The sequence below is a fragment of the Chaetodon auriga genome, chromosome 18, assembly GCF_051107435.1.
Source record: "Chaetodon auriga isolate fChaAug3 chromosome 18, fChaAug3.hap1, whole genome shotgun sequence".
Classification (NCBI taxonomy): domain Eukaryota; kingdom Metazoa; phylum Chordata; class Actinopteri; order Chaetodontiformes; family Chaetodontidae; genus Chaetodon; species Chaetodon auriga.
Window position 1 is genome coordinate 20,412,574 of NC_135091.1, and position 24,927 is coordinate 20,437,500.

General features: G+C 52.2%; 53 non-coding genes and 11 pseudogenes across 53 annotated transcripts in view; all 64 read right to left on the minus strand.

Annotated features, from left to right (window-relative positions):
• Positions 1-181: 181 nt before the first annotated feature.
• Positions 182-290, minus strand: LOC143336998 (5S ribosomal RNA; annotated as a pseudogene).
• A 271-nt stretch (positions 291-561) lies between these two features.
• LOC143337000 (5S ribosomal RNA) lies at positions 562-670 on the minus strand (annotated as a pseudogene).
• Positions 671-950: 280 nt separating this feature from the next.
• LOC143336813 (5S ribosomal RNA) lies at positions 951-1,069 on the minus strand. The gene has a single exon (XR_013078560.1). It is a non-coding gene; the product is annotated as a 5S ribosomal RNA (ribosomal RNA).
• A 271-nt stretch (positions 1,070-1,340) lies between these two features.
• Positions 1,341-1,459, minus strand: LOC143337424 (5S ribosomal RNA). The gene has a single exon (XR_013079060.1). It is a non-coding gene; the product is annotated as a 5S ribosomal RNA (ribosomal RNA).
• Positions 1,460-1,739: 280 nt separating this feature from the next.
• LOC143337425 (5S ribosomal RNA) lies at positions 1,740-1,858 on the minus strand. Its single transcript, XR_013079061.1, has one exon. It is a non-coding gene; the product is annotated as a 5S ribosomal RNA (ribosomal RNA).
• Positions 1,859-2,129: 271 nt separating this feature from the next.
• Positions 2,130-2,248, minus strand: LOC143337426 (5S ribosomal RNA). Its single transcript, XR_013079062.1, has one exon. It is a non-coding gene; the product is annotated as a 5S ribosomal RNA (ribosomal RNA).
• Positions 2,249-2,519: 271 nt separating this feature from the next.
• On the minus strand, positions 2,520-2,638 carry LOC143337427 (5S ribosomal RNA). The gene has a single exon (XR_013079063.1). It is a non-coding gene; the product is annotated as a 5S ribosomal RNA (ribosomal RNA).
• A 280-nt stretch (positions 2,639-2,918) lies between these two features.
• LOC143337429 (5S ribosomal RNA) lies at positions 2,919-3,037 on the minus strand. Its single transcript, XR_013079065.1, has one exon. It is a non-coding gene; the product is annotated as a 5S ribosomal RNA (ribosomal RNA).
• A 271-nt stretch (positions 3,038-3,308) lies between these two features.
• On the minus strand, positions 3,309-3,427 carry LOC143337430 (5S ribosomal RNA). The gene has a single exon (XR_013079066.1). It is a non-coding gene; the product is annotated as a 5S ribosomal RNA (ribosomal RNA).
• Positions 3,428-3,707: 280 nt separating this feature from the next.
• On the minus strand, positions 3,708-3,826 carry LOC143337431 (5S ribosomal RNA). Its single transcript, XR_013079067.1, has one exon. It is a non-coding gene; the product is annotated as a 5S ribosomal RNA (ribosomal RNA).
• A 271-nt stretch (positions 3,827-4,097) lies between these two features.
• On the minus strand, positions 4,098-4,216 carry LOC143337432 (5S ribosomal RNA). Its single transcript, XR_013079068.1, has one exon. It is a non-coding gene; the product is annotated as a 5S ribosomal RNA (ribosomal RNA).
• Positions 4,217-4,496: 280 nt separating this feature from the next.
• On the minus strand, positions 4,497-4,605 carry LOC143337022 (5S ribosomal RNA; annotated as a pseudogene).
• Positions 4,606-4,885: 280 nt separating this feature from the next.
• On the minus strand, positions 4,886-5,004 carry LOC143336913 (5S ribosomal RNA). The gene has a single exon (XR_013078655.1). It is a non-coding gene; the product is annotated as a 5S ribosomal RNA (ribosomal RNA).
• Positions 5,005-5,275: 271 nt separating this feature from the next.
• Positions 5,276-5,394, minus strand: LOC143337434 (5S ribosomal RNA). Its single transcript, XR_013079069.1, has one exon. It is a non-coding gene; the product is annotated as a 5S ribosomal RNA (ribosomal RNA).
• A 271-nt stretch (positions 5,395-5,665) lies between these two features.
• On the minus strand, positions 5,666-5,774 carry LOC143337001 (5S ribosomal RNA; annotated as a pseudogene).
• A 271-nt stretch (positions 5,775-6,045) lies between these two features.
• LOC143337002 (5S ribosomal RNA) lies at positions 6,046-6,154 on the minus strand (annotated as a pseudogene).
• A 280-nt stretch (positions 6,155-6,434) lies between these two features.
• LOC143337435 (5S ribosomal RNA) lies at positions 6,435-6,553 on the minus strand. The gene has a single exon (XR_013079070.1). It is a non-coding gene; the product is annotated as a 5S ribosomal RNA (ribosomal RNA).
• Positions 6,554-6,824: 271 nt separating this feature from the next.
• LOC143337436 (5S ribosomal RNA) lies at positions 6,825-6,943 on the minus strand. The gene has a single exon (XR_013079071.1). It is a non-coding gene; the product is annotated as a 5S ribosomal RNA (ribosomal RNA).
• A 280-nt stretch (positions 6,944-7,223) lies between these two features.
• Positions 7,224-7,342, minus strand: LOC143337437 (5S ribosomal RNA). The gene has a single exon (XR_013079072.1). It is a non-coding gene; the product is annotated as a 5S ribosomal RNA (ribosomal RNA).
• A 280-nt stretch (positions 7,343-7,622) lies between these two features.
• LOC143337438 (5S ribosomal RNA) lies at positions 7,623-7,741 on the minus strand. The gene has a single exon (XR_013079073.1). It is a non-coding gene; the product is annotated as a 5S ribosomal RNA (ribosomal RNA).
• Positions 7,742-8,012: 271 nt separating this feature from the next.
• Positions 8,013-8,131, minus strand: LOC143337439 (5S ribosomal RNA). The gene has a single exon (XR_013079074.1). It is a non-coding gene; the product is annotated as a 5S ribosomal RNA (ribosomal RNA).
• Positions 8,132-8,402: 271 nt separating this feature from the next.
• Positions 8,403-8,511, minus strand: LOC143337003 (5S ribosomal RNA; annotated as a pseudogene).
• A 271-nt stretch (positions 8,512-8,782) lies between these two features.
• Positions 8,783-8,891, minus strand: LOC143337004 (5S ribosomal RNA; annotated as a pseudogene).
• Positions 8,892-9,171: 280 nt separating this feature from the next.
• LOC143336914 (5S ribosomal RNA) lies at positions 9,172-9,290 on the minus strand. Its single transcript, XR_013078656.1, has one exon. It is a non-coding gene; the product is annotated as a 5S ribosomal RNA (ribosomal RNA).
• A 271-nt stretch (positions 9,291-9,561) lies between these two features.
• On the minus strand, positions 9,562-9,680 carry LOC143337441 (5S ribosomal RNA). The gene has a single exon (XR_013079076.1). It is a non-coding gene; the product is annotated as a 5S ribosomal RNA (ribosomal RNA).
• A 271-nt stretch (positions 9,681-9,951) lies between these two features.
• LOC143337005 (5S ribosomal RNA) lies at positions 9,952-10,060 on the minus strand (annotated as a pseudogene).
• A 271-nt stretch (positions 10,061-10,331) lies between these two features.
• Positions 10,332-10,440, minus strand: LOC143337006 (5S ribosomal RNA; annotated as a pseudogene).
• A 280-nt stretch (positions 10,441-10,720) lies between these two features.
• On the minus strand, positions 10,721-10,839 carry LOC143337442 (5S ribosomal RNA). The gene has a single exon (XR_013079077.1). It is a non-coding gene; the product is annotated as a 5S ribosomal RNA (ribosomal RNA).
• A 271-nt stretch (positions 10,840-11,110) lies between these two features.
• Positions 11,111-11,229, minus strand: LOC143337443 (5S ribosomal RNA). Its single transcript, XR_013079078.1, has one exon. It is a non-coding gene; the product is annotated as a 5S ribosomal RNA (ribosomal RNA).
• Positions 11,230-11,509: 280 nt separating this feature from the next.
• Positions 11,510-11,628, minus strand: LOC143337444 (5S ribosomal RNA). The gene has a single exon (XR_013079079.1). It is a non-coding gene; the product is annotated as a 5S ribosomal RNA (ribosomal RNA).
• Positions 11,629-11,908: 280 nt separating this feature from the next.
• LOC143337445 (5S ribosomal RNA) lies at positions 11,909-12,027 on the minus strand. The gene has a single exon (XR_013079080.1). It is a non-coding gene; the product is annotated as a 5S ribosomal RNA (ribosomal RNA).
• A 271-nt stretch (positions 12,028-12,298) lies between these two features.
• On the minus strand, positions 12,299-12,417 carry LOC143337446 (5S ribosomal RNA). The gene has a single exon (XR_013079081.1). It is a non-coding gene; the product is annotated as a 5S ribosomal RNA (ribosomal RNA).
• Positions 12,418-12,688: 271 nt separating this feature from the next.
• On the minus strand, positions 12,689-12,797 carry LOC143337007 (5S ribosomal RNA; annotated as a pseudogene).
• A 271-nt stretch (positions 12,798-13,068) lies between these two features.
• On the minus strand, positions 13,069-13,177 carry LOC143337008 (5S ribosomal RNA; annotated as a pseudogene).
• Positions 13,178-13,457: 280 nt separating this feature from the next.
• On the minus strand, positions 13,458-13,576 carry LOC143337447 (5S ribosomal RNA). The gene has a single exon (XR_013079082.1). It is a non-coding gene; the product is annotated as a 5S ribosomal RNA (ribosomal RNA).
• Positions 13,577-13,847: 271 nt separating this feature from the next.
• On the minus strand, positions 13,848-13,966 carry LOC143337448 (5S ribosomal RNA). Its single transcript, XR_013079083.1, has one exon. It is a non-coding gene; the product is annotated as a 5S ribosomal RNA (ribosomal RNA).
• A 280-nt stretch (positions 13,967-14,246) lies between these two features.
• LOC143337449 (5S ribosomal RNA) lies at positions 14,247-14,365 on the minus strand. The gene has a single exon (XR_013079084.1). It is a non-coding gene; the product is annotated as a 5S ribosomal RNA (ribosomal RNA).
• Positions 14,366-14,636: 271 nt separating this feature from the next.
• On the minus strand, positions 14,637-14,755 carry LOC143337450 (5S ribosomal RNA). Its single transcript, XR_013079085.1, has one exon. It is a non-coding gene; the product is annotated as a 5S ribosomal RNA (ribosomal RNA).
• A 271-nt stretch (positions 14,756-15,026) lies between these two features.
• LOC143337452 (5S ribosomal RNA) lies at positions 15,027-15,145 on the minus strand. Its single transcript, XR_013079087.1, has one exon. It is a non-coding gene; the product is annotated as a 5S ribosomal RNA (ribosomal RNA).
• A 280-nt stretch (positions 15,146-15,425) lies between these two features.
• Positions 15,426-15,544, minus strand: LOC143337453 (5S ribosomal RNA). Its single transcript, XR_013079088.1, has one exon. It is a non-coding gene; the product is annotated as a 5S ribosomal RNA (ribosomal RNA).
• A 271-nt stretch (positions 15,545-15,815) lies between these two features.
• LOC143337454 (5S ribosomal RNA) lies at positions 15,816-15,934 on the minus strand. The gene has a single exon (XR_013079089.1). It is a non-coding gene; the product is annotated as a 5S ribosomal RNA (ribosomal RNA).
• Positions 15,935-16,214: 280 nt separating this feature from the next.
• Positions 16,215-16,333, minus strand: LOC143337455 (5S ribosomal RNA). Its single transcript, XR_013079090.1, has one exon. It is a non-coding gene; the product is annotated as a 5S ribosomal RNA (ribosomal RNA).
• Positions 16,334-16,604: 271 nt separating this feature from the next.
• On the minus strand, positions 16,605-16,723 carry LOC143337057 (5S ribosomal RNA). Its single transcript, XR_013078711.1, has one exon. It is a non-coding gene; the product is annotated as a 5S ribosomal RNA (ribosomal RNA).
• Positions 16,724-17,003: 280 nt separating this feature from the next.
• LOC143336925 (5S ribosomal RNA) lies at positions 17,004-17,122 on the minus strand. Its single transcript, XR_013078667.1, has one exon. It is a non-coding gene; the product is annotated as a 5S ribosomal RNA (ribosomal RNA).
• A 280-nt stretch (positions 17,123-17,402) lies between these two features.
• Positions 17,403-17,521, minus strand: LOC143337456 (5S ribosomal RNA). The gene has a single exon (XR_013079091.1). It is a non-coding gene; the product is annotated as a 5S ribosomal RNA (ribosomal RNA).
• Positions 17,522-17,792: 271 nt separating this feature from the next.
• LOC143337058 (5S ribosomal RNA) lies at positions 17,793-17,911 on the minus strand. Its single transcript, XR_013078712.1, has one exon. It is a non-coding gene; the product is annotated as a 5S ribosomal RNA (ribosomal RNA).
• A 271-nt stretch (positions 17,912-18,182) lies between these two features.
• Positions 18,183-18,301, minus strand: LOC143337457 (5S ribosomal RNA). Its single transcript, XR_013079092.1, has one exon. It is a non-coding gene; the product is annotated as a 5S ribosomal RNA (ribosomal RNA).
• A 280-nt stretch (positions 18,302-18,581) lies between these two features.
• On the minus strand, positions 18,582-18,700 carry LOC143337458 (5S ribosomal RNA). Its single transcript, XR_013079093.1, has one exon. It is a non-coding gene; the product is annotated as a 5S ribosomal RNA (ribosomal RNA).
• Positions 18,701-18,971: 271 nt separating this feature from the next.
• Positions 18,972-19,090, minus strand: LOC143337460 (5S ribosomal RNA). The gene has a single exon (XR_013079094.1). It is a non-coding gene; the product is annotated as a 5S ribosomal RNA (ribosomal RNA).
• Positions 19,091-19,370: 280 nt separating this feature from the next.
• Positions 19,371-19,489, minus strand: LOC143337461 (5S ribosomal RNA). Its single transcript, XR_013079095.1, has one exon. It is a non-coding gene; the product is annotated as a 5S ribosomal RNA (ribosomal RNA).
• A 280-nt stretch (positions 19,490-19,769) lies between these two features.
• Positions 19,770-19,888, minus strand: LOC143337462 (5S ribosomal RNA). The gene has a single exon (XR_013079096.1). It is a non-coding gene; the product is annotated as a 5S ribosomal RNA (ribosomal RNA).
• A 271-nt stretch (positions 19,889-20,159) lies between these two features.
• LOC143337464 (5S ribosomal RNA) lies at positions 20,160-20,278 on the minus strand. Its single transcript, XR_013079098.1, has one exon. It is a non-coding gene; the product is annotated as a 5S ribosomal RNA (ribosomal RNA).
• Positions 20,279-20,558: 280 nt separating this feature from the next.
• On the minus strand, positions 20,559-20,677 carry LOC143337465 (5S ribosomal RNA). The gene has a single exon (XR_013079099.1). It is a non-coding gene; the product is annotated as a 5S ribosomal RNA (ribosomal RNA).
• A 271-nt stretch (positions 20,678-20,948) lies between these two features.
• On the minus strand, positions 20,949-21,067 carry LOC143337059 (5S ribosomal RNA). The gene has a single exon (XR_013078713.1). It is a non-coding gene; the product is annotated as a 5S ribosomal RNA (ribosomal RNA).
• A 280-nt stretch (positions 21,068-21,347) lies between these two features.
• Positions 21,348-21,466, minus strand: LOC143336926 (5S ribosomal RNA). Its single transcript, XR_013078668.1, has one exon. It is a non-coding gene; the product is annotated as a 5S ribosomal RNA (ribosomal RNA).
• A 280-nt stretch (positions 21,467-21,746) lies between these two features.
• On the minus strand, positions 21,747-21,865 carry LOC143337466 (5S ribosomal RNA). The gene has a single exon (XR_013079100.1). It is a non-coding gene; the product is annotated as a 5S ribosomal RNA (ribosomal RNA).
• Positions 21,866-22,136: 271 nt separating this feature from the next.
• On the minus strand, positions 22,137-22,255 carry LOC143337467 (5S ribosomal RNA). The gene has a single exon (XR_013079101.1). It is a non-coding gene; the product is annotated as a 5S ribosomal RNA (ribosomal RNA).
• A 280-nt stretch (positions 22,256-22,535) lies between these two features.
• Positions 22,536-22,654, minus strand: LOC143337468 (5S ribosomal RNA). Its single transcript, XR_013079102.1, has one exon. It is a non-coding gene; the product is annotated as a 5S ribosomal RNA (ribosomal RNA).
• Positions 22,655-22,934: 280 nt separating this feature from the next.
• Positions 22,935-23,053, minus strand: LOC143336814 (5S ribosomal RNA). The gene has a single exon (XR_013078561.1). It is a non-coding gene; the product is annotated as a 5S ribosomal RNA (ribosomal RNA).
• A 271-nt stretch (positions 23,054-23,324) lies between these two features.
• Positions 23,325-23,443, minus strand: LOC143337469 (5S ribosomal RNA). Its single transcript, XR_013079103.1, has one exon. It is a non-coding gene; the product is annotated as a 5S ribosomal RNA (ribosomal RNA).
• A 280-nt stretch (positions 23,444-23,723) lies between these two features.
• LOC143337470 (5S ribosomal RNA) lies at positions 23,724-23,842 on the minus strand. The gene has a single exon (XR_013079104.1). It is a non-coding gene; the product is annotated as a 5S ribosomal RNA (ribosomal RNA).
• A 271-nt stretch (positions 23,843-24,113) lies between these two features.
• On the minus strand, positions 24,114-24,232 carry LOC143337471 (5S ribosomal RNA). The gene has a single exon (XR_013079105.1). It is a non-coding gene; the product is annotated as a 5S ribosomal RNA (ribosomal RNA).
• A 280-nt stretch (positions 24,233-24,512) lies between these two features.
• On the minus strand, positions 24,513-24,631 carry LOC143337060 (5S ribosomal RNA). The gene has a single exon (XR_013078714.1). It is a non-coding gene; the product is annotated as a 5S ribosomal RNA (ribosomal RNA).
• Positions 24,632-24,902: 271 nt separating this feature from the next.
• The window catches only part of LOC143337472 (5S ribosomal RNA), a 119-nt gene continuing 94 nt past the window's right edge, over positions 24,903-24,927 (minus strand). The window contains exon 1 of the ribosomal RNA XR_013079106.1: positions 24,903-24,927. This exon is cut by the window's right edge and continues 94 nt beyond it. This is a non-coding gene — a ribosomal RNA (5S ribosomal RNA).

Genomic DNA, 24,927 nt, shown 5'->3' on the forward strand with positions numbered 1-24,927 from the left:
AAATGTTGAGGCCGCTTTGATTGTGCGGCCCAACAAATCCGACTTTTAAAGAAGGCAAGTCAATCAATGGACACACTTTTGGTGGTTGCACACACGGGCCTGACGGATTAAAGCTCCATGGGTCCCCTAAGCCTGGCCATTCCACTAAAGAAGGAACAGCACCCTCTACTGGTGAAGAAAAGGCTTACAGCACCTGGTATTCCCAGGCGGTCTCCCATCCAAGTACTAACCAGGCCCGACCCTGCTTAGCTTCCGAGATCGGGCGCTGTCAGGCTGGTATGGCCGTAAGCCGCAAGCACTGATGCACACAAGCTTTTTATACATGTGCCCTGTGTATGTACACTCTGGGGTGTGAGGGCTTTCTCCTTTCACTTGTCTGGAAATGTTGAGGCCGCTTTGATTGTGCGGCCCAACAAATCCGACTTTTAAAGAAGGCAAGTCAATCAATGGACACACTTTTGGTGGTTGCACACACGGGCCTGACGGATTAAAGCTCCATGGGTCCCCTAAGCCTGGCCATTCCACTAAAGAAGGAACAGCACCCTCTACTGGTGAAGAAAAGGCTTACAGCACCTGGTATTCCCAGGCGGTCTCCCATCCAAGTACTAACCAGGCCCGACCCTGCTTAGCTTCCGAGATCGGGCGCTGTCAGGCTGGTATGGCCGTAAGCCGCAAGCACTGATGCACACAAGCTTTTTATACATGTGCCCTGTGTATGTACACTCTGGGGTGTGAGGGCTTTCTCCTTTCACTTGTCTGGAAATGTTGAGGCCGCTTTGATTGTGCGGCCCAACAAATCCGACTTCTAAAGAAGGCAAGTCAATCAATGGACACACTTTTGGTGGTTGCACACACGGGCCTGACGGATTAAAGCTCCATGGGTCCCCTAAGCCTGGCCATTCCACTAAAGAAGGAACAGCACCCTCTCCTGGTGAAAGAGGAGAAGAAAAGGCTTACAGCACCTGGTATTCCCAGGCGGTCTCCCATCCAAGTACTAACCAGGCCCGACCCTGCTTAGCTTCCGAGATCGGACGAGATCGGGCGTTGTCAGGCTGGTATGGCCGCAAGCCGCAAGCACTGATGCACACAAGCTTTTTATACATGTGCCCTGTGTATGTACACTCTGGGCTGTGAGGGCTTTCTCCTTTCACTTGTCTGGAAATGTTGAGGCCGCTTTGATTGTGCGGCCCAACAAATCCGACTTCTAAAGAAGGCAAGTCAATCAATGGACACACTTTTGGTGGTTGCACACACGGGCCTGACGGATTAAAGCTCCATGGGTCCCCTAAGCCTGGCCATTCCACTAAAGAAGGAACAGCACCCTCTACTGGTGAAGAAAAGGCTTACAGCACCTGGTATTCCCAGGCGGTCTCCCATCCAAGTACTAACCAGGCCCGACCCTGCTTAGCTTCCGAGATCGGACGAGATCGGGCGTTGTCAGGCTGGTATGGCCGTAAGCCGCAAGCACTGATGCACACAAGCTTTTTATACATGTGCCCTGTGTATGTACACTCTGGGCTGTGAGGGCTTTCTCCTTTCACTTGTCTGGAAATGTTGAGGCCGCTTTGATTGTGCGGCCCAACAAATCCGACTTCTAAAGAAGGCAAGTCAATCAATGGACACACTTTTGGTGGTTGCACACACGGGCCTGACGGATTAAAGCTCCATGGGTCCCCTAAGCCTGGCCATTCCACTAAAGAAGGAACAGCACCCTCTACTGGTGAAAGAGGAGAAGAAAAGGCTTACAGCACCTGGTATTCCCAGGCGGTCTCCCATCCAAGTACTAACCAGGCCCGACCCTGCTTAGCTTCCGAGATCGGACGAGATCGGGCGTTGTCAGGCTGGTATGGCCGTAAGCCGCAAGCACTGATGCACACAAGCTTTTTATACATGTGCCCTGTGTATGTACACTCTGGGCTGTGAGGGCTTTCTCCTTTCACTTGTCTGGAAATGTTGAGGCCGCTTTGATTGTGCGGCCCAACAAATCCGACTTCTAAAGAAGGCAAGTCAATCAATGGACACACTTTTGGTGGTTGCACACACGGGCCTGACGGATTAAAGCTCCATGGGTCCCCTAAGCCTGGCCATTCCACTAAAGAAGGAACAGCACCCTCTACTGGTGAAGAAAAGGCTTACAGCACCTGGTATTCCCAGGCGGTCTCCCATCCAAGTACTAACCAGGCCCGACCCTGCTTAGCTTCCGAGATCGGACGAGATCGGGCGTTGTCAGGCTGGTATGGCCGTAAGCCGCAAGCACTGATGCACACAAGCTTTTTATACATGTGCCCTGTGTATGTACACTCTGGGCTGTGAGGGCTTTCTCCTTTCACTTGTCTGGAAATGTTGAGGCCGCTTTGATTGTGCGGCCCAACAAATCCGACTTCTAAAGAAGGCAAGTCAATCAATGGACACACTTTTGGTGGTTGCACACACGGGCCTGACGGATTAAAGCTCCATGGGTCCCCTAAGCCTGGCCATTCCACTAAAGAAGGAACAGCACCCTCTACTGGTGAAGAAAAGGCTTACAGCACCTGGTATTCCCAGGCGGTCTCCCATCCAAGTACTAACCAGGCCCGACCCTGCTTAGCTTCCGAGATCGGACGAGATCGGGCGTTGTCAGGCTGGTATGGCCGTAAGCCGCAAGCACTGATGCACACAAGCTTTTTATACATGTGCCCTGTGTATGTACACTCTGGGCTGTGAGGGCTTTCTCCTTTCACTTGTCTGGAAATGTTGAGGCCGCTTTGATTGTGCGGCCCAACAAATCCGACTTCTAAAGAAGGCAAGTCAATCAATGGACACACTTTTGGTGGTTGCACACACGGGCCTGACGGATTAAAGCTCCATGGGTCCCCTAAGCCTGGCCATTCCACTAAAGAAGGAACAGCACCCTCTACTGGTGAAAGAGGAGAAGAAAAGGCTTACAGCACCTGGTATTCCCAGGCGGTCTCCCATCCAAGTACTAACCAGGCCCGACCCTGCTTAGCTTCCGAGATCGGACGAGATCGGGCGTTGTCAGGCTGGTATGGCCGTAAGCCGCAAGCACTGATGCACACAAGCTTTTTATACATGTGCCCTGTGTATGTACACTCTGGGCTGTGAGGGCTTTCTCCTTTCACTTGTCTGGAAATGTTGAGGCCGCTTTGATTGTGCGGCCCAACAAATCCGACTTCTAAAGAAGGCAAGTCAATCAATGGACACACTTTTGGTGGTTGCACACACGGGCCTGACGGATTAAAGCTCCATGGGTCCCCTAAGCCTGGCCATTCCACTAAAGAAGGAACAGCACCCTCTACTGGTGAAGAAAAGGCTTACAGCACCTGGTATTCCCAGGCGGTCTCCCATCCAAGTACTAACCAGGCCCGACCCTGCTTAGCTTCCGAGATCGGACGAGATCGGGCGTTGTCAGGCTGGTATGGCCGTAAGCCGCAAGCACTGATGCACACAAGCTTTTTATACATGTGCCCTGTGTATGTACACTCTGGGCTGTGAGGGCTTTCTCCTTTCACTTGTCTGGAAATGTTGAGGCCGCTTTGATTGTGCGGCCCAACAAATCCGACTTCTAAAGAAGGCAAGTCAATCAATGGACACACTTTTGGTGGTTGCACACACGGGCCTGACGGATTAAAGCTCCATGGGTCCCCTAAGCCTGGCCATTCCACTAAAGAAGGAACAGCACCCTCTACTGGTGAAAGAGGAGAAGAAAAGGCTTACAGCACCTGGTATTCCCAGGCGGTCTCCCATCCAAGTACTAACCAGGCCCGACCCTGCTTAGCTTCCGAGATCGGACGAGATCGGGCGTTGTCAGGCTGGTATGGCCGTAAGCCGCAAGCACTGATGCACACAAGCTTTTTATACATGTGCCCTGTGTATGTACACTCTGGGCTGTGAGGGCTTTCTCCTTTCACTTGTCTGGAAATGTTGAGGCCGCTTTGATTGTGCGGCCCAACAAATCCGACTTCTAAAGAAGGCAAGTCAATCAATGGACACACTTTTGGTGGTTGCACACACGGGCCTGACGGATTAAAGCTCCATGGGTCCCCTAAGCCTGGCCATTCCACTAAAGAGGGAACAGCACCCTCTACTGGTGAAGAAAAGGCTTACAGCACCTGGTATTCCCAGGCGGTCTCCCATCCAAGTACTAACCAGGCCCGACCCTGCTTAGCTTCCGAGATCGGACGAGATCGGGCGTTGTCAGGCTGGTATGGCCGTAAGCCGCAAGCACTGATGCACACAAGCTTTTTATACATGTGCCCTGTGTATGTACACTCTGGGCTGTGAGGGCTTTCTCCTTTCACTTGTCTGGAAATGTTGAGGCCGCTTTGATTGTGCGGCCCAACAAATCCGACTTTTAAAGAAGGCAAGTCAATCAATGGACACACTTTTGGTGGTTGCACACACGGGCCTGACGGATTAAAGCTCCATGGGTCCCCTAAGCCTGGCCATTCCACTAAAGAAGGAACAGCACCCTCTACTGGTGAAAGAGGAGAAGAAAAGTCTTACAGCACCTGGTATTCCCAGGCGGTCTCCCATCCAAGTACTAACCAGGCCCGACCCTGCTTAGCTTCCGAGATCGGGCGCTGTCAGGCTGGTATGGCCGTAAGCCGCAAGCACTGATGCACACAAGCTTTTTATACATGTGCCCTGTGTATGTACACTCTGGGGTGTGAGGGCTTTCTCCTTTCACTTGTCTGGAAATGTTGAGGCCGCTTTGATTGTGCGGCCCAACAAATCCGACTTCTAAAGAAGGCAAGTCAATCAATGGACACACTTTTGGTGGTTGCACACACGGGCCTGACGGATTAAAGCTCCATGGGTCCCCTAAGCCTCGCCATTCCACTAAAGAAGGAACAGCACCCTCTACTGGTGAAAGAGGAGAAGAAAAGGCTTACAGCACCTGGTATTCCCAGGCGGTCTCCAATCCAAGTACTAACCAGGCCCGACCCTGCTTAGCTTCCGAGATCGGACGAGATCGGGCGTTGTCAGGCTGGTATGGCCATAAGCCGCAAGCACTGATGCACACAAGCTTTTTATACATGTGCCCTGTGTATGTACACTCTGGGCTGTGAGGGCTTTCTCCTTTCACTTGTCTGGAAATGTTGAGGCCGCTTTGATTGTGCGGCCCAACAAATCCGACTTCTAAAGAAGGCAAGTCAATCAATGGACACACTTTTGGTGGTTGCACACACGGGCCTGACGGATTAAAGCTCCATGGGTCCCCTAAGCCTGGCCATTCCACTAAAGAAGGAACAGCACCCTCTACTGGTGAAGAAAAGGCTTACAGCACCTGGTATTCCCAGGCGGTCTCCCATCCAAGTACTAACCAGGCCCGACCCTGCTTAGCTTCCGAGATCGGACGAGATCGGGCGTTGTCAGGCTGGTATGGCCGTAAGCCGCAAGCACTGATGCACACAAGCTTTTTATACATGTGCCCTGTGTATGTACACTCTGGGCTGTGAGGGCTTTCTCCTTTCACTTGTCTGGAAATGTTGAGGCCGCTTTGATTGTGCGGCCCAACAAATCCGACTTTTAAAGAAGGCAAGTCAATCAATGGACACACTTTTGGTGGTTGCACACACGGGCCTGACGGATTAAAGCTCCATGGGTCCCCTAAGCCTGGCCATTCCACTAAAGAAGGAACAGCACCCTCTACTGGTGAAGAAAAGGCTTACAGCACCTGGTATTCCCAGGCGGTCTCCCATCCAAGTACTAACCAGGCCCGACCCTGCTTAGCTTCCGAGATCGGGCGCTGTCAGGCTGGTATGGCCGTAAGCCGCAAGCACTGATGCACACAAGCTTTTTATACATGTGCCCTGTGTATGTACACTCTGGGGTGTGAGGGCTTTCTCCTTTCACTTGTCTGGAAATGTTGAGGCCGCTTTGATTGTGCGGCCCAACAAATCCGACTTTTAAAGAAGGCAAGTCAATCAATGGACACACTTTTGGTGGTTGCACACACGGGCCTGACGGATTAAAGCTCCATGGGTCCCCTAAGCCTGGCCATTCCACTAAAGAAGGAACAGCACCCTCTACTGGTGAAGAAAAGGCTTACAGCACCTGGTATTCCCAGGCGGTCTCCCATCCAAGTACTAACCAGGCCCGACCCTGCTTAGCTTCCGAGATCGGGCGCTGTCAGGCTGGTATGGCCGTAAGCCGCAAGCACTGATGCACACAAGCTTTTTATACATGTGCCCTGTGTATGTACACTCTGGGGTGTGAGGGCTTTCTCCTTTCACTTGTCTGGAAATGTTGAGGCCGCTTTGATTGTGCGGCCCAACAAATCCGACTTCTAAAGAAGGCAAGTCAATCAATGGACACACTTTTGGTGGTTGCACACACGGGCCTGACGGATTAAAGCTCCATGGGTCCCCTAAGCCTGGCCATTCCACTAAAGAAGGAACAGCACCCTCTCCTGGTGAAAGAGGAGAAGAAAAGGCTTACAGCACCTGGTATTCCCAGGCGGTCTCCCATCCAAGTACTAACCAGGCCCGACCCTGCTTAGCTTCCGAGATCGGACGAGATCGGGCGTTGTCAGGCTGGTATGGCCGTAAGCCGCAAGCACTGATGCACACAAGCTTTTTATACATGTGCCCTGTGTATGTACACTCTGGGCTGTGAGGGCTTTCTCCTTTCACTTGTCTGGAAATGTTGAGGCCGCTTTGATTGTGCGGCCCAACAAATCCGACTTCTAAAGAAGGCAAGTCAATCAATGGACACACTTTTGGTGGTTGCACACACGGGCCTGACGGATTAAAGCTCCATGGGTCCCCTAAGCCTGGCCATTCCACTAAAGAAGGAACAGCACCCTCTACTGGTGAAGAAAAGGCTTACAGCACCTGGTATTCCCAGGCGGTCTCCCATCCAAGTACTAACCAGGCCCGACCCTGCTTAGCTTCCGAGATCGGACGAGATCGGGCGTTGTCAGGCTGGTATGGCCGTAAGCCGCAAGCACTGATGCACACAAGCTTTTTATACATGTGCCCTGTGTATGTACACTCTGGGCTGTGAGGGCTTTCTCCTTTCACTTGTCTGGAAATGTTGAGGCCGCTTTGATTGTGCGGCCCAACAAATCCGACTTCTAAAGAAGGCAAGTCAATCAATGGACACACTTTTGGTGGTTGCACACACGGGCCTGACGGATTAAAGCTCCATGGGTCCCCTAAGCCTGGCCATTCCACTAAAGAAGGAACAGCACCCTCTACTGGTGAAAGAGGAGAAGAAAAGGCTTACAGCACCTGGTATTCCCAGGCGGTCTCCCATCCAAGTACTAACCAGGCCCGACCCTGCTTAGCTTCCGAGATCGGACGAGATCGGGCGTTGTCAGGCTGGTATGGCCGTAAGCCGCAAGCACTGATGCACACAAGCTTTTTATACATGTGCCCTGTGTATGTACACTCTGGGCTGTGAGGGCTTTCTCCTTTCACTTGTCTGGAAATGTTGAGGCCGCTTTGATTGTGCGGCCCAACAAATCCGACTTCTAAAGAAGGCAAGTCAATCAATGGACACACTTTTGGTGGTTGCACACACGGGCCTGACGGATTAAAGCTCCATGGGTCCCCTAAGCCTGGCCATTCCACTAAAGAAGGAACAGCACCCTCTACTGGTGAAAGAGGAGAAGAAAAGGCTTACAGCACCTGGTATTCCCAGGCGGTCTCCCATCCAAGTACTAACCAGGCCCGACCCTGCTTAGCTTCCGAGATCGGACGAGATCGGGCGTTGTCAGGCTGGTATGGCCGTAAGCCGCAAGCACTGATGCACACAAGCTTTTTATACATGTGCCCTGTGTATGTACACTCTGGGCTGTGAGGGCTTTCTCCTTTCACTTGTCTGGAAATGTTGAGGCCGCTTTGATTGTGCGGCCCAACAAATCCGACTTCTAAAGAAGGCAAGTCAATCAATGGACACACTTTTGGTGGTTGCACACACGGGCCTGACGGATTAAAGCTCCATGGGTCCCCTAAGCCTGGCCATTCCACTAAAGAAGGAACAGCACCCTCTACTGGTGAAGAAAAGGCTTACAGCACCTGGTATTCCCAGGCGGTCTCCCATCCAAGTACTAACCAGGCCCGACCCTGCTTAGCTTCCGAGATCGGACGAGATCGGGCGTTGTCAGGCTGGTATGGCCGTAAGCCGCAAGCACTGATGCACACAAGCTTTTTATACATGTGCCCTGTGTATGTACACTCTGGGCTGTGAGGGCTTTCTCCTTTCACTTGTCTGGAAATGTTGAGGCCGCTTTGATTGTGCGGCCCAACAAATCCGACTTCTAAAGAAGGCAAGTCAATCAATGGACACACTTTTGGTGGTTGCACACACGGGCCTGACGGATTAAAGCTCCATGGGTCCCCTAAGCCTGGCCATTCCACTAAAGAAGGAACAGCACCCTCTACTGGTGAAGAAAAGGCTTACAGCACCTGGTATTCCCAGGCGGTCTCCCATCCAAGTACTAACCAGGCCCGACCCTGCTTAGCTTCCGAGATCGGGCGCTGTCAGGCTGGTATGGCCGTAAGCCGCAAGCACTGATGCACACAAGCTTTTTATACATGTGCCCTGTGTATGTACACTGTGGGGTGTGAGGGCTTTCTCCTTTCACTTGTCTGGAAATGTTGAGGCCGCTTTGATTGTGCGGCCCAACAAATCCGACTTTTAAAGAAGGCAAGTCAATCAATGGACACACTTTTGGTGGTTGCACACACGGGCCTGACGGATTAAAGCTCCATGGGTCCCCTAAGCCTGGCCATTCCACTAAAGAAGGAACAGCACCCTCTACTGGTGAAGAAAAGGCTTACAGCACCTGGTATTCCCAGGCGGTCTCCCATCCAAGTACTAACCAGGCCCGACCCTGCTTAGCTTCCGAGATCGGGCGCTGTCAGGCTGGTATGGCCGTAAGCCGCAAGCACTGATGCACACAAGCTTTTTATACATGTGCCCTGTGTATGTACACTCTGGGGTGTGAGGGCTTTCTCCTTTCACTTGTCTGGAAATGTTGAGGCCGCTTTGATTGTGCGGCCCAACAAATCCGACTTCTAAAGAAGGCAAGTCAATCAATGGACACACTTTTGGTGGTTGCACACACGGGCCTGACGGATTAAAGCTCCATGGGTCCCCTAAGCCTCGCCATTCCACTAAAGAAGGAACAGCACCCTCTACTGGTGAAAGAGGAGAAGAAAAGGCTTACAGCACCTGGTATTCCCAGGCGGTCTCCAATCCAAGTACTAACCAGGCCCGACCCTGCTTAGCTTCCGAGATCGGACGAGATCGGGCGTTGTCAGGCTGGTATGGCCATAAGCCGCAAGCACTGATGCACACAAGCTTTTTATACATGTGCCCTGTGTATGTACACTCTGGGCTGTGAGGGCTTTCTCCTTTCACTTGTCTGGAAATGTTGAGGCCGCTTTGATTGTGCGGCCCAACAAATCCGACTTCTAAAGAAGGCAAGTCAATCAATGGACACACTTTTGGTGGTTGCACACACGGGCCTGACGGATTAAAGCTCCATGGGTCCCCTAAGCCTGGCCATTCCACTAAAGAAGGAACAGCACCCTCTACTGGTGAAGAAAAGGCTTACAGCACCTGGTATTCCCAGGCGGTCTCCCATCCAAGTACTAACCAGGCCCGACCCTGCTTAGCTTCCGAGATCGGACGAGATCGGGCGTTGTCAGGCTGGTATGGCCGTAAGCCGCAAGCACTGATGCACACAAGCTTTTTATACATGTGCCCTGTGTATGTACACTCTGGGCTGTGAGGGCTTTCTCCTTTCACTTGTCTGGAAATGTTGAGGCCGCTTTGATTGTGCGGCCCAACAAATCCGACTTTTAAAGAAGGCAAGTCAATCAATGGACACACTTTTGGTGGTTGCACACACGGGCCTGACGGATTAAAGCTCCATGGGTCCCCTAAGCCTGGCCATTCCACTAAAGAAGGAACAGCACCCTCTACTGGTGAAGAAAAGGCTTACAGCACCTGGTATTCCCAGGCGGTCTCCCATCCAAGTACTAACCAGGCCCGACCCTGCTTAGCTTCCGAGATCGGGCGCTGTCAGGCTGGTATGGCCGTAAGCCGCAAGCACTGATGCACACAAGCTTTTTATACATGTGCCCTGTGTATGTACACTCTGGGGTGTGAGGGCTTTCTCCTTTCACTTGTCTGGAAATGTTGAGGCCGCTTTGATTGTGCGGCCCAACAAATCCGACTTTTAAAGAAGGCAAGTCAATCAATGGACACACTTTTGGTGGTTGCACACACGGGCCTGACGGATTAAAGCTCCATGGGTCCCCTAAGCCTGGCCATTCCACTAAAGAAGGAACAGCACCCTCTACTGGTGAAGAAAAGGCTTACAGCACCTGGTATTCCCAGGCGGTCTCCCATCCAAGTACTAACCAGGCCCGACCCTGCTTAGCTTCCGAGATCGGGCGCTGTCAGGCTGGTATGGCCGTAAGCCGCAAGCACTGATGCACACAAGCTTTTTATACATGTGCCCTGTGTATGTACACTCTGGGGTGTGAGGGCTTTCTCCTTTCACTTGTCTGGAAATGTTGAGGCCGCTTTGATTGTGCGGCCCAACAAATCCGACTTCTAAAGAAGGCAAGTCAATCAATGGACACACTTTTGGTGGTTGCACACACGGGCCTGACGGATTAAAGCTCCATGGGTCCCCTAAGCCTGGCCATTCCACTAAAGAAGGAACAGCACCCTCTCCTGGTGAAAGAGGAGAAGAAAAGGCTTACAGCACCTGGTATTCCCAGGCGGTCTCCCATCCAAGTACTAACCAGGCCCGACCCTGCTTAGCTTCCGAGATCGGACGAGATCGGGCGTTGTCAGGCTGGTATGGCCGTAAGCCGCAAGCACTGATGCACACAAGCTTTTTATACATGTGCCCTGTGTATGTACACTCTGGGCTGTGAGGGCTTTCTCCTTTCACTTGTCTGGAAATGTTGAGGCCGCTTTGATTGTGCGGCCCAACAAATCCGACTTCTAAAGAAGGCAAGTCAATCAATGGACACACTTTTGGTGGTTGCACACACGGGCCTGACGGATTAAAGCTCCATGGGTCCCCTAAGCCTGGCCATTCCACTAAAGAAGGAACAGCACCCTCTACTGGTGAAGAAAAGGCTTACAGCACCTGGTATTCCCAGGCGGTCTCCCATCCAAGTACTAACCAGGCCCGACCCTGCTTAGCTTCCGAGATCGGACGAGATCGGGCGTTGTCAGGCTGGTATGGCCGTAAGCCGCAAGCACTGATGCACACAAGCTTTTTATACATGTGCCCTGTGTATGTACACTCTGGGCTGTGAGGGCTTTCTCCTTTCACTTGTCTGGAAATGTTGAGGCCGCTTTGATTGTGCGGCCCAACAAATCCGACTTCTAAAGAAGGCAAGTCAATCAATGGACACACTTTTGGTGGTTGCACACACGGGCCTGACGGATTAAAGCTCCATGGGTCCCCTAAGCCTGGCCATTCCACTAAAGAAGGAACAGCACCCTCTACTGGTGAAAGAGGAGAAGAAAAGGCTTACAGCACCTGGTATTCCCAGGCGGTCTCCCATCCAAGTACTAACCAGGCCCGACCCTGCTTAGCTTCCGAGATCGGACGAGATCGGGCGTTGTCAGGCTGGTATGGCCGTAAGCCGCAAGCACTGATGCACACAAGCTTTTTATACATGTGCCCTGTGTATGTACACTCTGGGCTGTGAGGGCTTTCTCCTTTCACTTGTCTGGAAATGTTGAGGCCGCTTTGATTGTGCGGCCCAACAAATCCGACTTCTAAAGAAGGCAAGTCAATCAATGGACACACTTTTGGTGGTTGCACACACGGGCCTGACGGATTAAAGCTCCATGGGTCCCCTAAGCCTGGCCATTCCACTAAAGAAGGAACAGCACCCTCTACTGGTGAAAGAGGAGAAGAAAAGGCTTACAGCACCTGGTATTCCCAGGCGGTCTCCCATCCAAGTACTAACCAGGCCCGACCCTGCTTAGCTTCCGAGATCGGACGAGATCGGGCGTTGTCAGGCTGGTATGGCCGTAAGCCGCAAGCACTGATGCACACAAGCTTTTTATACATGTGCCCTGTGTATGTACACTCTGGGCTGTGAGGGCTTTCTCCTTTCACTTGTCTGGAAATGTTGAGGCCGCTTTGATTGTGCGGCCCAACAAATCCGACTTCTAAAGAAGGCAAGTCAATCAATGGACACACTTTTGGTGGTTGCACACACGGGCCTGACGGATTAAAGCTCCATGGGTCCCCTAAGCCTGGCCATTCCACTAAAGAAGGAACAGCACCCTCTACTGGTGAAGAAAAGGCTTACAGCACCTGGTATTCCCAGGCGGTCTCCCATCCAAGTACTAACCAGGCCCGACCCTGCTTAGCTTCCGAGATCGGACGAGATCGGGCGTTGTCAGGCTGGTATGGCCGTAAGCCGCAAGCACTGATGCACACAAGCTTTTTATACATGTGCCCTGTGTATGTACACTCTGGGCTGTGAGGGCTTTCTCCTTTCACTTGTCTGGAAATGTTGAGGCCGCTTTGATTGTGCGGCCCAACAAATCCGACTTCTAAAGAAGGCAAGTCAATCAATGGACACACTTTTGGTGGTTGCACACACGGGCCTGACGGATTAAAGCTCCATGGGTCCCCTAAGCCTGGCCATTCCACTAAAGAAGGAACAGCACCCTCTACTGGTGAAGAAAAGGCTTACAGCACCTGGTATTCCCAGGCGGTCTCCCATCCAAGTACTAACCAGGCCCGACCCTGCTTAGCTTCCGAGATCGGGCGCTGTCAGGCTGGTATGGCCGTAAGCCGCAAGCACTGATGCACACAAGCTTTTTATACATGTGCCCTGTGTATGTACACTGTGGGGTGTGAGGGCTTTCTCCTTTCACTTGTCTGGAAATGTTGAGGCCGCTTTGATTGTGCGGCCCAACAAATCCGACTTTTAAAGAAGGCAAGTCAATCAATGGACACACTTTTGGTGGTTGCACACACGGGCCTGACGGATTAAAGCTCCATGGGTCCCCTCAGCCTGGCCATTCCACTAAAGAAGGAACAGCACCCTCTACTGGTGAAGAAAAGGCTTACAGCACCTGGTATTCCCAGGCGGTCTCCCATCCAAGTACTAACCAGGCCCGACCCTGCTTAGCTTCCGAGATCGGGCGCTGTCAGGCTGGTATGGCCGTAAGCCGCAAGCACTGATGCACACAAGCTTTTTATACATGTGCCCTGTGTATGTACACTCTGGGGTGTGAGGGCTTTCTCCTTTCACTTGTCTGGAAATGTTGAGGCCGCTTTGATTGTGCGGCCCAACAAATCCGACTTCTAAAGAAGGCAAGTCAATCAATGGACACACTTTTGGTGGTTGCACACACGGGCCTGACGGATTAAAGCTCCATGGGTCCCCTAAGCCTGGCCATTCCACTAAAGAAGGAACAGCACCCTCTCCTGGTGAAAGAGGAGAAGAAAAGGCTTACAGCACCTGGTATTCCCAGGCGGTCTCCCATCCAAGTACTAACCAGGCCCGACCCTGCTTAGCTTCCGAGATCGGACGAGATCGGGCGTTGTCAGGCTGGTATGGCCGTAAGCCGCAAGCACTGATGCACACAAGCTTTTTATACATGTGCCCTGTGTATGTACACTCTGGGCTGTGAGGGCTTTCTCCTTTCACTTGTCTGGAAATGTTGAGGCCGCTTTGATTGTGCGGCCCAACAAATCCGACTTCTAAAGAAGGCAAGTCAATCAATGGACACACTTTTGGTGGTTGCACACACGGGCCTGACGGATTAAAGCTCCATGGGTCCCCTAAGCCTGGCCATTCCACTAAAGAAGGAACAGCACCCTCTACTGGTGAAGAAAAGGCTTACAGCACCTGGTATTCCCAGGCGGTCTCCCATCCAAGTACTAACCAGGCCCGACCCTGCTTAGCTTCCGAGATCGGACGAGATCGGGCGTTGTCAGGCTGGTATGGCCGTAAGCCGCAAGCACTGATGCACACAAGCTTTTTATACATGTGCCCTGTGTATGTACACTCTGGGCTGTGAGGGCTTTCTCCTTTCACTTGTCTGGAAATGTTGAGGCCGCTTTGATTGTGCGGCCCAACAAATCCGACTTCTAAAGAAGGCAAGTCAATCAATGGACACACTTTTGGTGGTTGCACACACGGGCCTGACGGATTAAAGCTCCATGGGTCCCCTAAGCCTGGCCATTCCACTAAAGAAGGAACAGCACCCTCTACTGGTGAAAGAGGAGAAGAAAAGGCTTACAGCACCTGGTATTCCCAGGCGGTCTCCCATCCAAGTACTAACCAGGCCCGACCCTGCTTAGCTTCCGAGATCGGACGAGATCGGGCGTTGTCAGGCTGGTATGGCCGTAAGCCGCAAGCACTGATGCACACAAGCTTTTTATACATGTGCCCTGTGTATGTACACTCTGGGCTGTGAGGGCTTTCTCCTTTCACTTGTCTGGAAATGTTGAGGCCGCTTTGATTGTGCGGCCCAACAAATCCGACTTCTAAAGAAGGCAAGTCAATCAATGGACACACTTTTGGTGGTTGCACACACGGGCCTGACGGATTAAAGCTCCATGGGTCCCCTAAGCCTGGCCATTCCACTAAAGAAGGAACAGCACCCTCTACTGGTGAAGAAAAGGCTTACAGCACCTGGTATTCCCAGGCGGTCTCCCATCCAAGTACTAACCAGGCCCGACCCTGCTTAGCTTCCGAGATCGGACGAGATCGGGCGTTGTCAGGCTGGTATGGCCGTAAGCCGCAAGCACTGATGCACACAAGCTTTTTATACATGTGCCCTGTGTATGTACACTCTGGGCTGTGAGGGCTTTCTCCTTTCACTTGTCTGGAAATGTTGAGGCCGCTTTGATTGTGCGGCCCAACAAATCCGACTTCTAAAGAAGGCAAGTCAATCAATGGACACACTTTTGGTGGTTGCACACACGGGCCTGACGGATTAAAGCTCCATGGGTCCCCTAAGCCTGGCCATTCCACTAAAGAAGGAACAGCACCCTCTACTGGTGAAGAAAAGGCTTACAGCACCTGGTATTCCCAGGCGGTCTCCCATCCAAGTACTAACCAGGCCCGACCCTGCTTAGCTTCCGAGATCGGACGAGATCGGGCGTTGTCAGGCTGGTATGGCCGTAAGCCGCAAGCACTGATGCACACAAGCTTTTTATACATGTGCCCTGTGTATGTACACTCTGGGCTGTGAGGGCTTTCTCCTTTCACTTGTCTGGAAATGTTGAGGCCGCTTTGATTGTGCGGCCCAACAAATCCGACTTCTAAAGAAGGCAAGTCAATCAATGGACACACTTTTGGTGGTTGCACACACGGGCCTGACGGATTAAAGCTCCATGGGTCCCCTAAGCCTGGCCATTCCACTAAAGAAGGAACAGCACCCTCTACTGGTGAAAGAGGAGAAGAAAAGGCTTACAGCACCTGGTATTCCCAGGCGGTCTCCCATCCAAGTACTAACCAGGCCCGACCCTGCTTAGCTTCCGAGATCGGACGAGATCGGGCGTTGTCAGGCTGGTATGGCCGTAAGCCGCAAGCACTGATGCACACAAGCTTTTTATACATGTGCCCTGTGTATGTACACTCTGGGCTGTGAGGGCTTTCTCCTTTCACTTGTCTGGAAATGTTGAGGCCGCTTTGATTGTGCGGCCCAACAAATCCGACTTCTAAAGAAGGCAAGTCAATCAATGGACACACTTTTGGTGGTTGCACACACGGGCCTGACGGATTAAAGCTCCATGGGTCCCCTAAGCCTGGCCATTCCACTAAAGAAGGAACAGCACCCTCTACTGGTGAAGAAAAGGCTTACAGCACCTGGTATTCCCAGGCGGTCTCCCATCCAAGTACTAACCAGGCCCGACCCTGCTTAGCTTCCGAGATCGGACGAGATCGGGCGTTGTCAGGCTGGTATGGCCGTAAGCCGCAAGCACTGATGCACACAAGCTTTTTATACATGTGCCCTGTGTATGTACACTCTGGGCTGTGAGGGCTTTCTCCTTTCACTTGTCTGGAAATGTTGAGGCCGCTTTGATTGTGCGGCCCAACAAATCCGACTTCTAAAGAAGGCAAGTCAATCAATGGACACACTTTTGGTGGTTGCACACACGGGCCTGACGGATTAAAGCTCCATGGGTCCCCTAAGCGTGGCCATTCCACTAAAGAAGGAACAGCACCCTCTACTGGTGAAAGAGGAGAAGAAAAGGCTTACAGCACCTGGTATTCCCAGGCGGTCTCCCATCCAAGTACTAACCAGGCCCGACCCTGCTTAGCTTCCGAGATCGGACGAGATCGGGCGTTGTCAGGCTGGTATGGCCGTAAGCCGCAAGCACTGATGCACACAAGCTTTTTATACATGTGCCCTGTGTATGTACACTCTGGGCTGTGAGGGCTTTCTCCTTTCACTTGTCTGGAAATGTTGAGGCCGCTTTGATTGTGCGGCCCAACAAATCCGACTTCTAAAGAAGGCAAGTCAATCAATGGACACACTTTTGGTGGTTGCACACACGGGCCTGACGGATTAAAGCTCCATGGGTCCCCTAAGCCTGGCCATTCCACTAAAGAAGGAACAGCACCCTCTACTGGTGAAGAAAAGGCTTACAGCACCTGGTATTCCCAGGCGGTCTCCCATCCAAGTACTAACCAGGCCCGACCCTGCTTAGCTTCCGAGATCGGACGAGATCGGGCGCTGTCAGGCTGGTATGGCCGTAAGCCGCAAGCACTGATGCACACAAGCTTTTTATACATGTGCCCTGTGTATGTACACTCTGGGGTGTGAGGGCTTTCTCCTTTCACTTGTCTGGAAATGTTGAGGCCGCTTTGATTGTGCGGCCCAACAAATCCGACTTCTAAAGAAGGCAAGTCAATCAATGGACACACTTTTGGTGGTTGCACACACGGGCCTGACGGATTAAAGCTCCATGGGTCCCCTAAGCCTGGCCATTCCACTAAAGAAGGAACAGCACCCTCTACTGGTGAAAGAGGAGAAGAAAAGGCTTACAGCACCTGGTATTCCCAGGCGGTCTCCCATCCAAGTACTAACCAGGCCCGACCCTGCTTAGCTTCCGAGATTGGACGAGATCCGGCGCTGTCAGGCTGGTATGGCCGTAAGCCGCAAGCACTGATGCACACAAGCTTTTTATACATGTGCCCTGTGTATGTACACTCTGGGCTGTGAGGGCTTTCTCCTTTCACTTGTCTGGAAATGTTGAGGCCGCTTTGATTGTGCGGCCCAACAAATCCGACTTCTAAAGAAGGCAAGTCAATCAATGGACACACTTTTGGTGGTTGCACACACGGGCCTGACGGATTAAAGCTCCATGGGTCCCCTAAGCCTGGCCATTCCACTAAAGAAGGAACAGCACCCTCTACTGGTGAAAGAGGAGAAGAAAAGGCTTACAGCACCTGGTATTCCCAGGCGGTCTCCCATCCAAGTACTAACCAGGCCCGACCCTGCTTAGCTTCCGAGATCGGACGAGATCGGGCGTTGTCAGGCTGGTATGGCCGTAAGCCGCAAGCACTGATGCACACAAGCTTTTTATACATGTGCCCTGTGTATGTACACTCTGGGCTGTGAGGGCTTTCTCCTTTCACTTGTCTGGAAATGTTGAGGCCGCTTTGATTGTGCGGCCCAACAAATCCGACTTCTAAAGAAGGCAAGTCAATCAATGGACACACTTTTGGTGGTTGCACACACGGGCCTGACGGATTAAAGCTCCATGGGTCCCCTAAGCCTGGCCATTCCACTAAAGAAGGAACAGCACCCTCTACTGGTGAAGAAAAGGCTTACAGCACCTGGTATTCCCAGGCGGTCTCCCATCCAAGTACTAACCAGGCCCGACCCTGCTTAGCTTCCGAGATCGGACGAGATCGGGCGCTGTCAGGCTGGTATGGCCGTAAGCCGCAAGCACTGATGCACACAAGCTTTTTATACATGTGCCCTGTGTATGTACACTCTGGGCTGTGAGGGCTTTCTCCTTTCACTTGTCTGGAAATGTTGAGGCCGCTTTGATTGTGCGGCCCAACAAATCCGACTTCTAAAGAAGGCAAGTCAATCAATGGACACACTTTTGGTGGTTGCACACACGGGCCTGACGGATTAAAGCTCCATGGGTCCCCTAAGCCTGGCCATTCCACTAAAGAAGGAACAGCACCCTCTACTGGTGAAGAAAAGGCTTACAGCACCTGGTATTCCCAGGCGGTCTCCCATCCAAGTACTAACCAGGCCCGACCCTGCTTAGCTTCCGAGATCGGACGAGATCGGGCGTTGTCAGGCTGGTATGGCCGTAAGCCGCAAGCACTGATGCACACAAGCTTTTTATACATGTGCCCTGTGTATGTACACTCTGGGCTGTGAGGGCTTTCTCCTTTCACTTGTCTGGAAATGTTGAGGCCGCTTTGATTGTGCGGCCCAACAAATCCGACTTCTAAAGAAGGCAAGTCAATCAATGGACACACTTTTGGTGGTTGCACACACGGGCCTGACGGATTAAAGCTCCATGGGTCCCCTAAGCCTGGCCATTCCACTAAAGAAGGAACAGCACCCTCTACTGGTGAAAGAGGAGAAGAAAAGGCTTACAGCACCTGGTATTCCCAGGCGGTCTCCCATCCAAGTACTAACCAGGCCCGACCCTGCTTAGCTTCCGAGATCGGACGAGATCGGGCGTTGTCAGGCTGGTATGGCCGTAAGCCGCAAGCACTGATGCACACAAGCTTTTTATACATGTGCCCTGTGTATGTACACTCTGGGCTGTGAGGGCTTTCTCCTTTCACTTGTCTGGAAATGTTGAGGCCGCTTTGATTGTGCGGCCCAACAAATCCGACTTCTAAAGAAGGCAAGTCAATCAATGGACACACTTTTGGTGGTTGCACACACGGGCCTGACGGATTAAAGCTCCATGGGTCCCCTAAGCCTGGCCATTCCACTAAAGAAGGAACAGCACCCTCTACTGGTGAAGAAAAGGCTTACAGCACCTGGTATTCCCAGGCGGTCTCCCATCCAAGTACTAACCAGGCCCGACCCTGCTTAGCTTCCGAGATCGGACGAGATCGGGCGTTGTCAGGCTGGTATGGCCGTAAGCCGCAAGCACTGATGCACACAAGCTTTTTATACATGTGCCCTGTGTATGTACACTCTGGGCTGTGAGGGCTTTCTCCTTTCACTTGTCTGGAAATGTTGAGGCCGCTTTGATTGTGCGGCCCAACAAATCCGACTTCTAAAGAAGGCAAGTCAATCAATGGACACACTTTTGGTGGTTGCACACACGGGCCTGACGGATTAAAGCTCCATGGGTCCCCTAAGCCTGGCCATTCCACTAAAGAAGGAACAGCACCCTCTACTGGTGAAAGAGGAGAAGAAAAGGCTTACAGCACCTGGTATTCCCAGGCGGTCTCCCATCCAAGTACTAACCAGGCCCGACCCTGCTTAGCTTCCGAGATCGGACGAGATCGGGCGTTGTCAGGCTGGTATGGCCGTAAGCCGCAAGCACTGATGCACACAAGCTTTTTATACATGTGCCCTGTGTATGTACACTCTGGGCTGTGAGGGCTTTCTCCTTTCACTTGTCTGGAAATGTTGAGGCCGCTTTGATTGTGCGGCCCAACAAATCCGACTTCTAAAGAAGGCAAGTCAATCAATGGACACACTTTTGGTGGTTGCACACACGGGCCTGACGGATTAAAGCTCCATGGGTCCCCTAAGCCTGGCCATTCCACTAAAGAAGGAACAGCACCCTCTACTGGTGAAAGAGGAGAAGAAAAGGCTTACAGCACCTGGTATTCCCAGGCGGTCTCCCATCCAAGTACTAACCAGGCCCGACCCTGCTTAGCTTCCGAGATCGGACGAGATCGGGCGTTGTCAGGCTGGTATGGCCGTAAGCCGCAAGCACTGATGCACACAAGCTTTTTATACATGTGCCCTGTGTATGTACACTCTGGGCTGTGAGGGCTTTCTCCTTTCACTTGTCTGGAAATGTTGAGGCCGCTTTGATTGTGCGGCCCAACAAATCCGACTTCTAAAGAAGGCAAGTCAATCAATGGACACACTTTTGGTGGTTGCACACACGGGCCTGACGGATTAAAGCTCCATGGGTCCCCTAAGCCTGGCCATTCCACTAAAGAAGGAACAGCACCCTCTACTGGTGAAGAAAAGGCTTACAGCACCTGGTATTCCCAGGCGGTCTCCCATCCAAGTACTAACCAGGCCCGACCCTGCTTAGCTTCCGAGATCGGACGAGATCGGGCGTTGTCAGGCTGGTATGGCCGTAAGCCGCAAGCACTGATGCACACAAGCTTTTTATACATGTGCCCTGTGTATGTACACTCTGGGCTGTGAGGGCTTTCTCCTTTCACTTGTCTGGAAATGTTGAGGCCGCTTTGATTGTGCGGCCCAACAAATCCGACTTCTAAAGAAGGCAAGTCAATCAATGGACACACTTTTGGTGGTTGCACACACGGGCCTGACGGATTAAAGCTCCATGGGTCCCCTAAGCGTGGCCATTCCACTAAAGAAGGAACAGCACCCTCTACTGGTGAAAGAGGAGAAGAAAAGGCTTACAGCACCTGGTATTCCCAGGCGGTCTCCCATCCAAGTACTAACCAGGCCCGACCCTGCTTAGCTTCCGAGATCGGACGAGATCGGGCGTTGTCAGGCTGGTATGGCCGTAAGCCGCAAGCACTGATGCACACAAGCTTTTTATACATGTGCCCTGTGTATGTACACTCTGGGCTGTGAGGGCTTTCTCCTTTCACTTGTCTGGAAATGTTGAGGCCGCTTTGATTGTGCGGCCCAACAAATCCGACTTCTAAAGAAGGCAAGTCAATCAATGGACACACTTTTGGTGGTTGCACACACGGGCCTGACGGATTAAAGCTCCATGGGTCCCCTAAGCCTGGCCATTCCACTAAAGAAGGAACAGCACCCTCTACTGGTGAAGAAAAGGCTTACAGCACCTGGTATTCCCAGGCGGTCTCCCATCCAAGTACTAACCAGGCCCGACCCTGCTTAGCTTCCGAGATCGGACGAGATCGGGCGCTGTCAGGCTGGTATGGCCGTAAGCCGCAAGCACTGATGCACACAAGCTTTTTATACATGTGCCCTGTGTATGTACACTCTGGGGTGTGAGGGCTTTCTCCTTTCACTTGTCTGGAAATGTTGAGGCCGCTTTGATTGTGCGGCCCAACAAATCCGACTTCTAAAGAAGGCAAGTCAATCAATGGACACACTTTTGGTGGTTGCACACACGGGCCTGACGGATTAAAGCTCCATGGGTCCCCTAAGCCTGGCCATTCCACTAAAGAAGGAACAGCACCCTCTACTGGTGAAAGAGGAGAAGAAAAGGCTTACAGCACCTGGTATTCCCAGGCGGTCTCCCATCCAAGTACTAACCAGGCCCGACCCTGCTTAGCTTCCGAGATTGGACGAGATCCGGCGCTGTCAGGCTGGTATGGCCGTAAGCCGCAAGCACTGATGCACACAAGCTTTTTATACATGTGCCCTGTGTATGTACACTCTGGGCTGTGAGGGCTTTCTCCTTTCACTTGTCTGGAAATGTTGAGGCCGCTTTGATTGTGCGGCCCAACAAATCCGACTTCTAAAGAAGGCAAGTCAATCAATGGACACACTTTTGGTGGTTGCACACACGGGCCTGACGGATTAAAGCTCCATGGGTCCCCTAAGCCTGGCCATTCCACTAAAGAAGGAACAGCACCCTCTACTGGTGAAAGAGGAGAAGAAAAGGCTTACAGCACCTGGTATTCCCAGGCGGTCTCCCATCCAAGTACTAACCAGGCCCGACCCTGCTTAGCTTCCGAGATCGGACGAGATCGGGCGTTGTCAGGCTGGTATGGCCGTAAGCCGCAAGCACTGATGCACACAAGCTTTTTATACATGTGCCCTGTGTATGTACACTCTGGGCTGTGAGGGCTTTCTCCTTTCACTTGTCTGGAAATGTTGAGGCCGCTTTGATTGTGCGGCCCAACAAATCCGACTTCTAAAGAAGGCAAGTCAATCAATGGACACACTTTTGGTGGTTGCACACACGGGCCTGACGGATTAAAGCTCCATGGGTCCCCTAAGCCTGGCCATTCCACTAAAGAAGGAACAGCACCCTCTACTGGTGAAGAAAAGGCTTACAGCACCTGGTATTCCCAGGCGGTCTCCCATCCAAGTACTAACCAGGCCCGACCCTGCTTAGCTTCCGAGATCGGACGAGATCGGGCGTTGTCAGGCTGGTATGGCCGTAAGCCGCAAGCACTGATGCACACAAGCTTTTTATACATGTGCCCTGTGTATGTACACTCTGGGCTGTGAGGGCTTTCTCCTTTCACTTGTCTGGAAATGTTGAGGCCGCTTTGATTGTGCGGCCCAACAAATCCGACTTCTAAAGAAGGCAAGTCAATCAATGGACACACTTTTGGTGGTTGCACACACGGGCCTGACGGATTAAAGCTCCATGGGTCCCCTAAGCCTGGCCATTCCACTAAAGAAGGAACAGCACCCTCTACTGGTGAAAGAGGAGAAGAAAAGGCTTACAGCACCTGGTATTCCCAGGCGGTCTCCCATCCAAGTACTAACCAGGCCCGACCCTGCTTAGCTTCCGAGATCGGACGAGATCGGGCGTTGTCAGGCTGGTATGGCCGTAAGCCGCAAGCACTGATGCACACAAGCTTTTTATACATGTGCCCTGTGTATGTACACTCTGGGCTGTGAGGGCTTTCTCCTTTCACTTGTCTGGAAATGTTGAGGCCGCTTTGATTGTGCGGCCCAACAAATCCGACTTCTAAAGAAGGCAAGTCAATCAATGGACACACTTTTGGTGGTTGCACACACGGGCCTGACGGATTAAAGCTCCATGGGTCCCCTAAGCCTGGCCATTCCACTAAAGAAGGAACAGCACCCTCTACTGGTGAAAGAGGAGAAGAAAAGACTTACAGCACCTGGTATTCCCAGGCGGTCTCCCATCCAAGTACTAACCAGGCCCGACCCTGCTTAGCTTCCGAGATCGGACGAGATCGGGCGTTGTCAGGCTGGTATGGCCGTAAGCCGCAAGCACTGATGCACACAAGCTTTTTATACATGTGCCCTGTGTATGTACACTCTGGGCTGTGAGGGCTTTCTCCTTTCACTTGTCTGGAAATGTTGAGGCCGCTTTGATTGTGCGGCCCAACAAATCCGACTTCTAAAGAAGGCAAGTCAATCAATGGACACACTTTTGGTGGTTGCACACACGGGCCTGACGGATTAAAGCTCCATGGGTCCCCTAAGCCTGGCCATTCCACTAAAGAAGGAACAGCACCCTCTACTGGTGAAGAAAAGGCTTACAGCACCTGGTATTCCCAGGCGGTCTCCCATCCAAGTACTAACCAGGCCCGACCCTGCTTAGCTTCCGAGATCGGACGAGATCGGGCGTTGTCAGGCTGGTATGGCCGTAAGCCGCAAGCACTGATGCACACAAGCTTTTTATACATGTGCCCTGTGTATGTACACTCTGGGCTGTGAGGGCTTTCTCCTTTCACTTGTCTGGAAATGTTGAGGCCGCTTTGATTGTGCGGCCCAACAAATCCGACTTCTAAAGAAGGCAAGTCAATCAATGGACACACTTTTGGTGGTTGCACACACGGGCCTGACGGATTAAAGCTCCATGGGTCCCCTAAGCCTGGCCATTCCACTAAAGAAGGAACAGCACCCTCTACTGGTGAAAGAGGAGAAGAAAAGGCTTACAGCACCTGGTATTCCCAGGCGGTCTCCCATCCAAGTACTAACCAGGCCCGACCCTGCTTAGCTTCCGAGATCGGACGAGATCGGGCGTTGTCAGGCTGGTATGGCCGTAAGCCGCAAGCACTGATGCACACAAGCTTTTTATACATGTGCCCTGTGTATGTACACTCTGGGCTGTGAGGGCTTTCTCCTTTCACTTGTCTGGAAATGTTGAGGCCGCTTTGATTGTGCGGCCCAACAAATCCGACTTCTAAAGAAGGCAAGTCAATCAATGGACACACTTTTGGTGGTTGCACACACGGGCCTGACGGATTAAAGCTCCATGGGTCCCCTAAGCCTGGCCATTCCACTAAAGAAGGAACAGCACCCTCTACTGGTGAAGAAAAGGCTTACAGCACCTGGTATTCCCAGGCGGTCTCCCATCCAAGTACTAACCAGGCCCGACCCTGCTTAGCTTCCGAGATCGGACGAGATCGGGCGTTGTCAGGCTGGTATGGCCGTAAGCCGCAAGCACTGATGCACACAAGCTTTTTATACATGTGCCCTGTGTATGTACACTCTGGGCTGTGAGGGCTTTCTCCTTTCACTTGTCTGGAAATGTTGAGGCCGCTTTGATTGTGCGGCCCAACAAATCCGACTTCTAAAGAAGGCAAGTCAATCAATGGACACACTTTTGGTGGTTGCACACACGGGCCTGACGGATTAAAGCTCCATGGGTCCCCTAAGCCTGGCCATTCCACTAAAGAAGGAACAGCACCCTCTACTGGTGAAAGAGGAGAAGAAAAGGCTTACAGCACCTGGTATTCCCAGGCGGTCTCCCATCCAAGTACTAACCAGGCCCGACCCTGCTTAGCTTCCGAGATCGGACGAGATCGGGCGCTGTCAGGCTGGTATGGCCGTAAGCCGCAAGCACTGATGCACACAAGCTTTTTATACATGTGCCCTGTGTATGTACACTCTGGGCTGTGAGGGCTTTCTCCTTTCACTTGTCTGGAAATGTTGAGGCCGCTTTGATTGTGCGGCCCAACAAATCCGACTTCTAAAGAAGGCAAGTCAATCAATGGACACACTTTTGGTGGTTGCACACACGGGCCTGACGGATTAAAGCTCCATGGGTCCCCTAAGCCTGGCCATTCCACTAAAGAAGGAACAGCACCCTCTACTGGTGAAGAAAAGGCTTACAGCACCTGGTATTCCCAG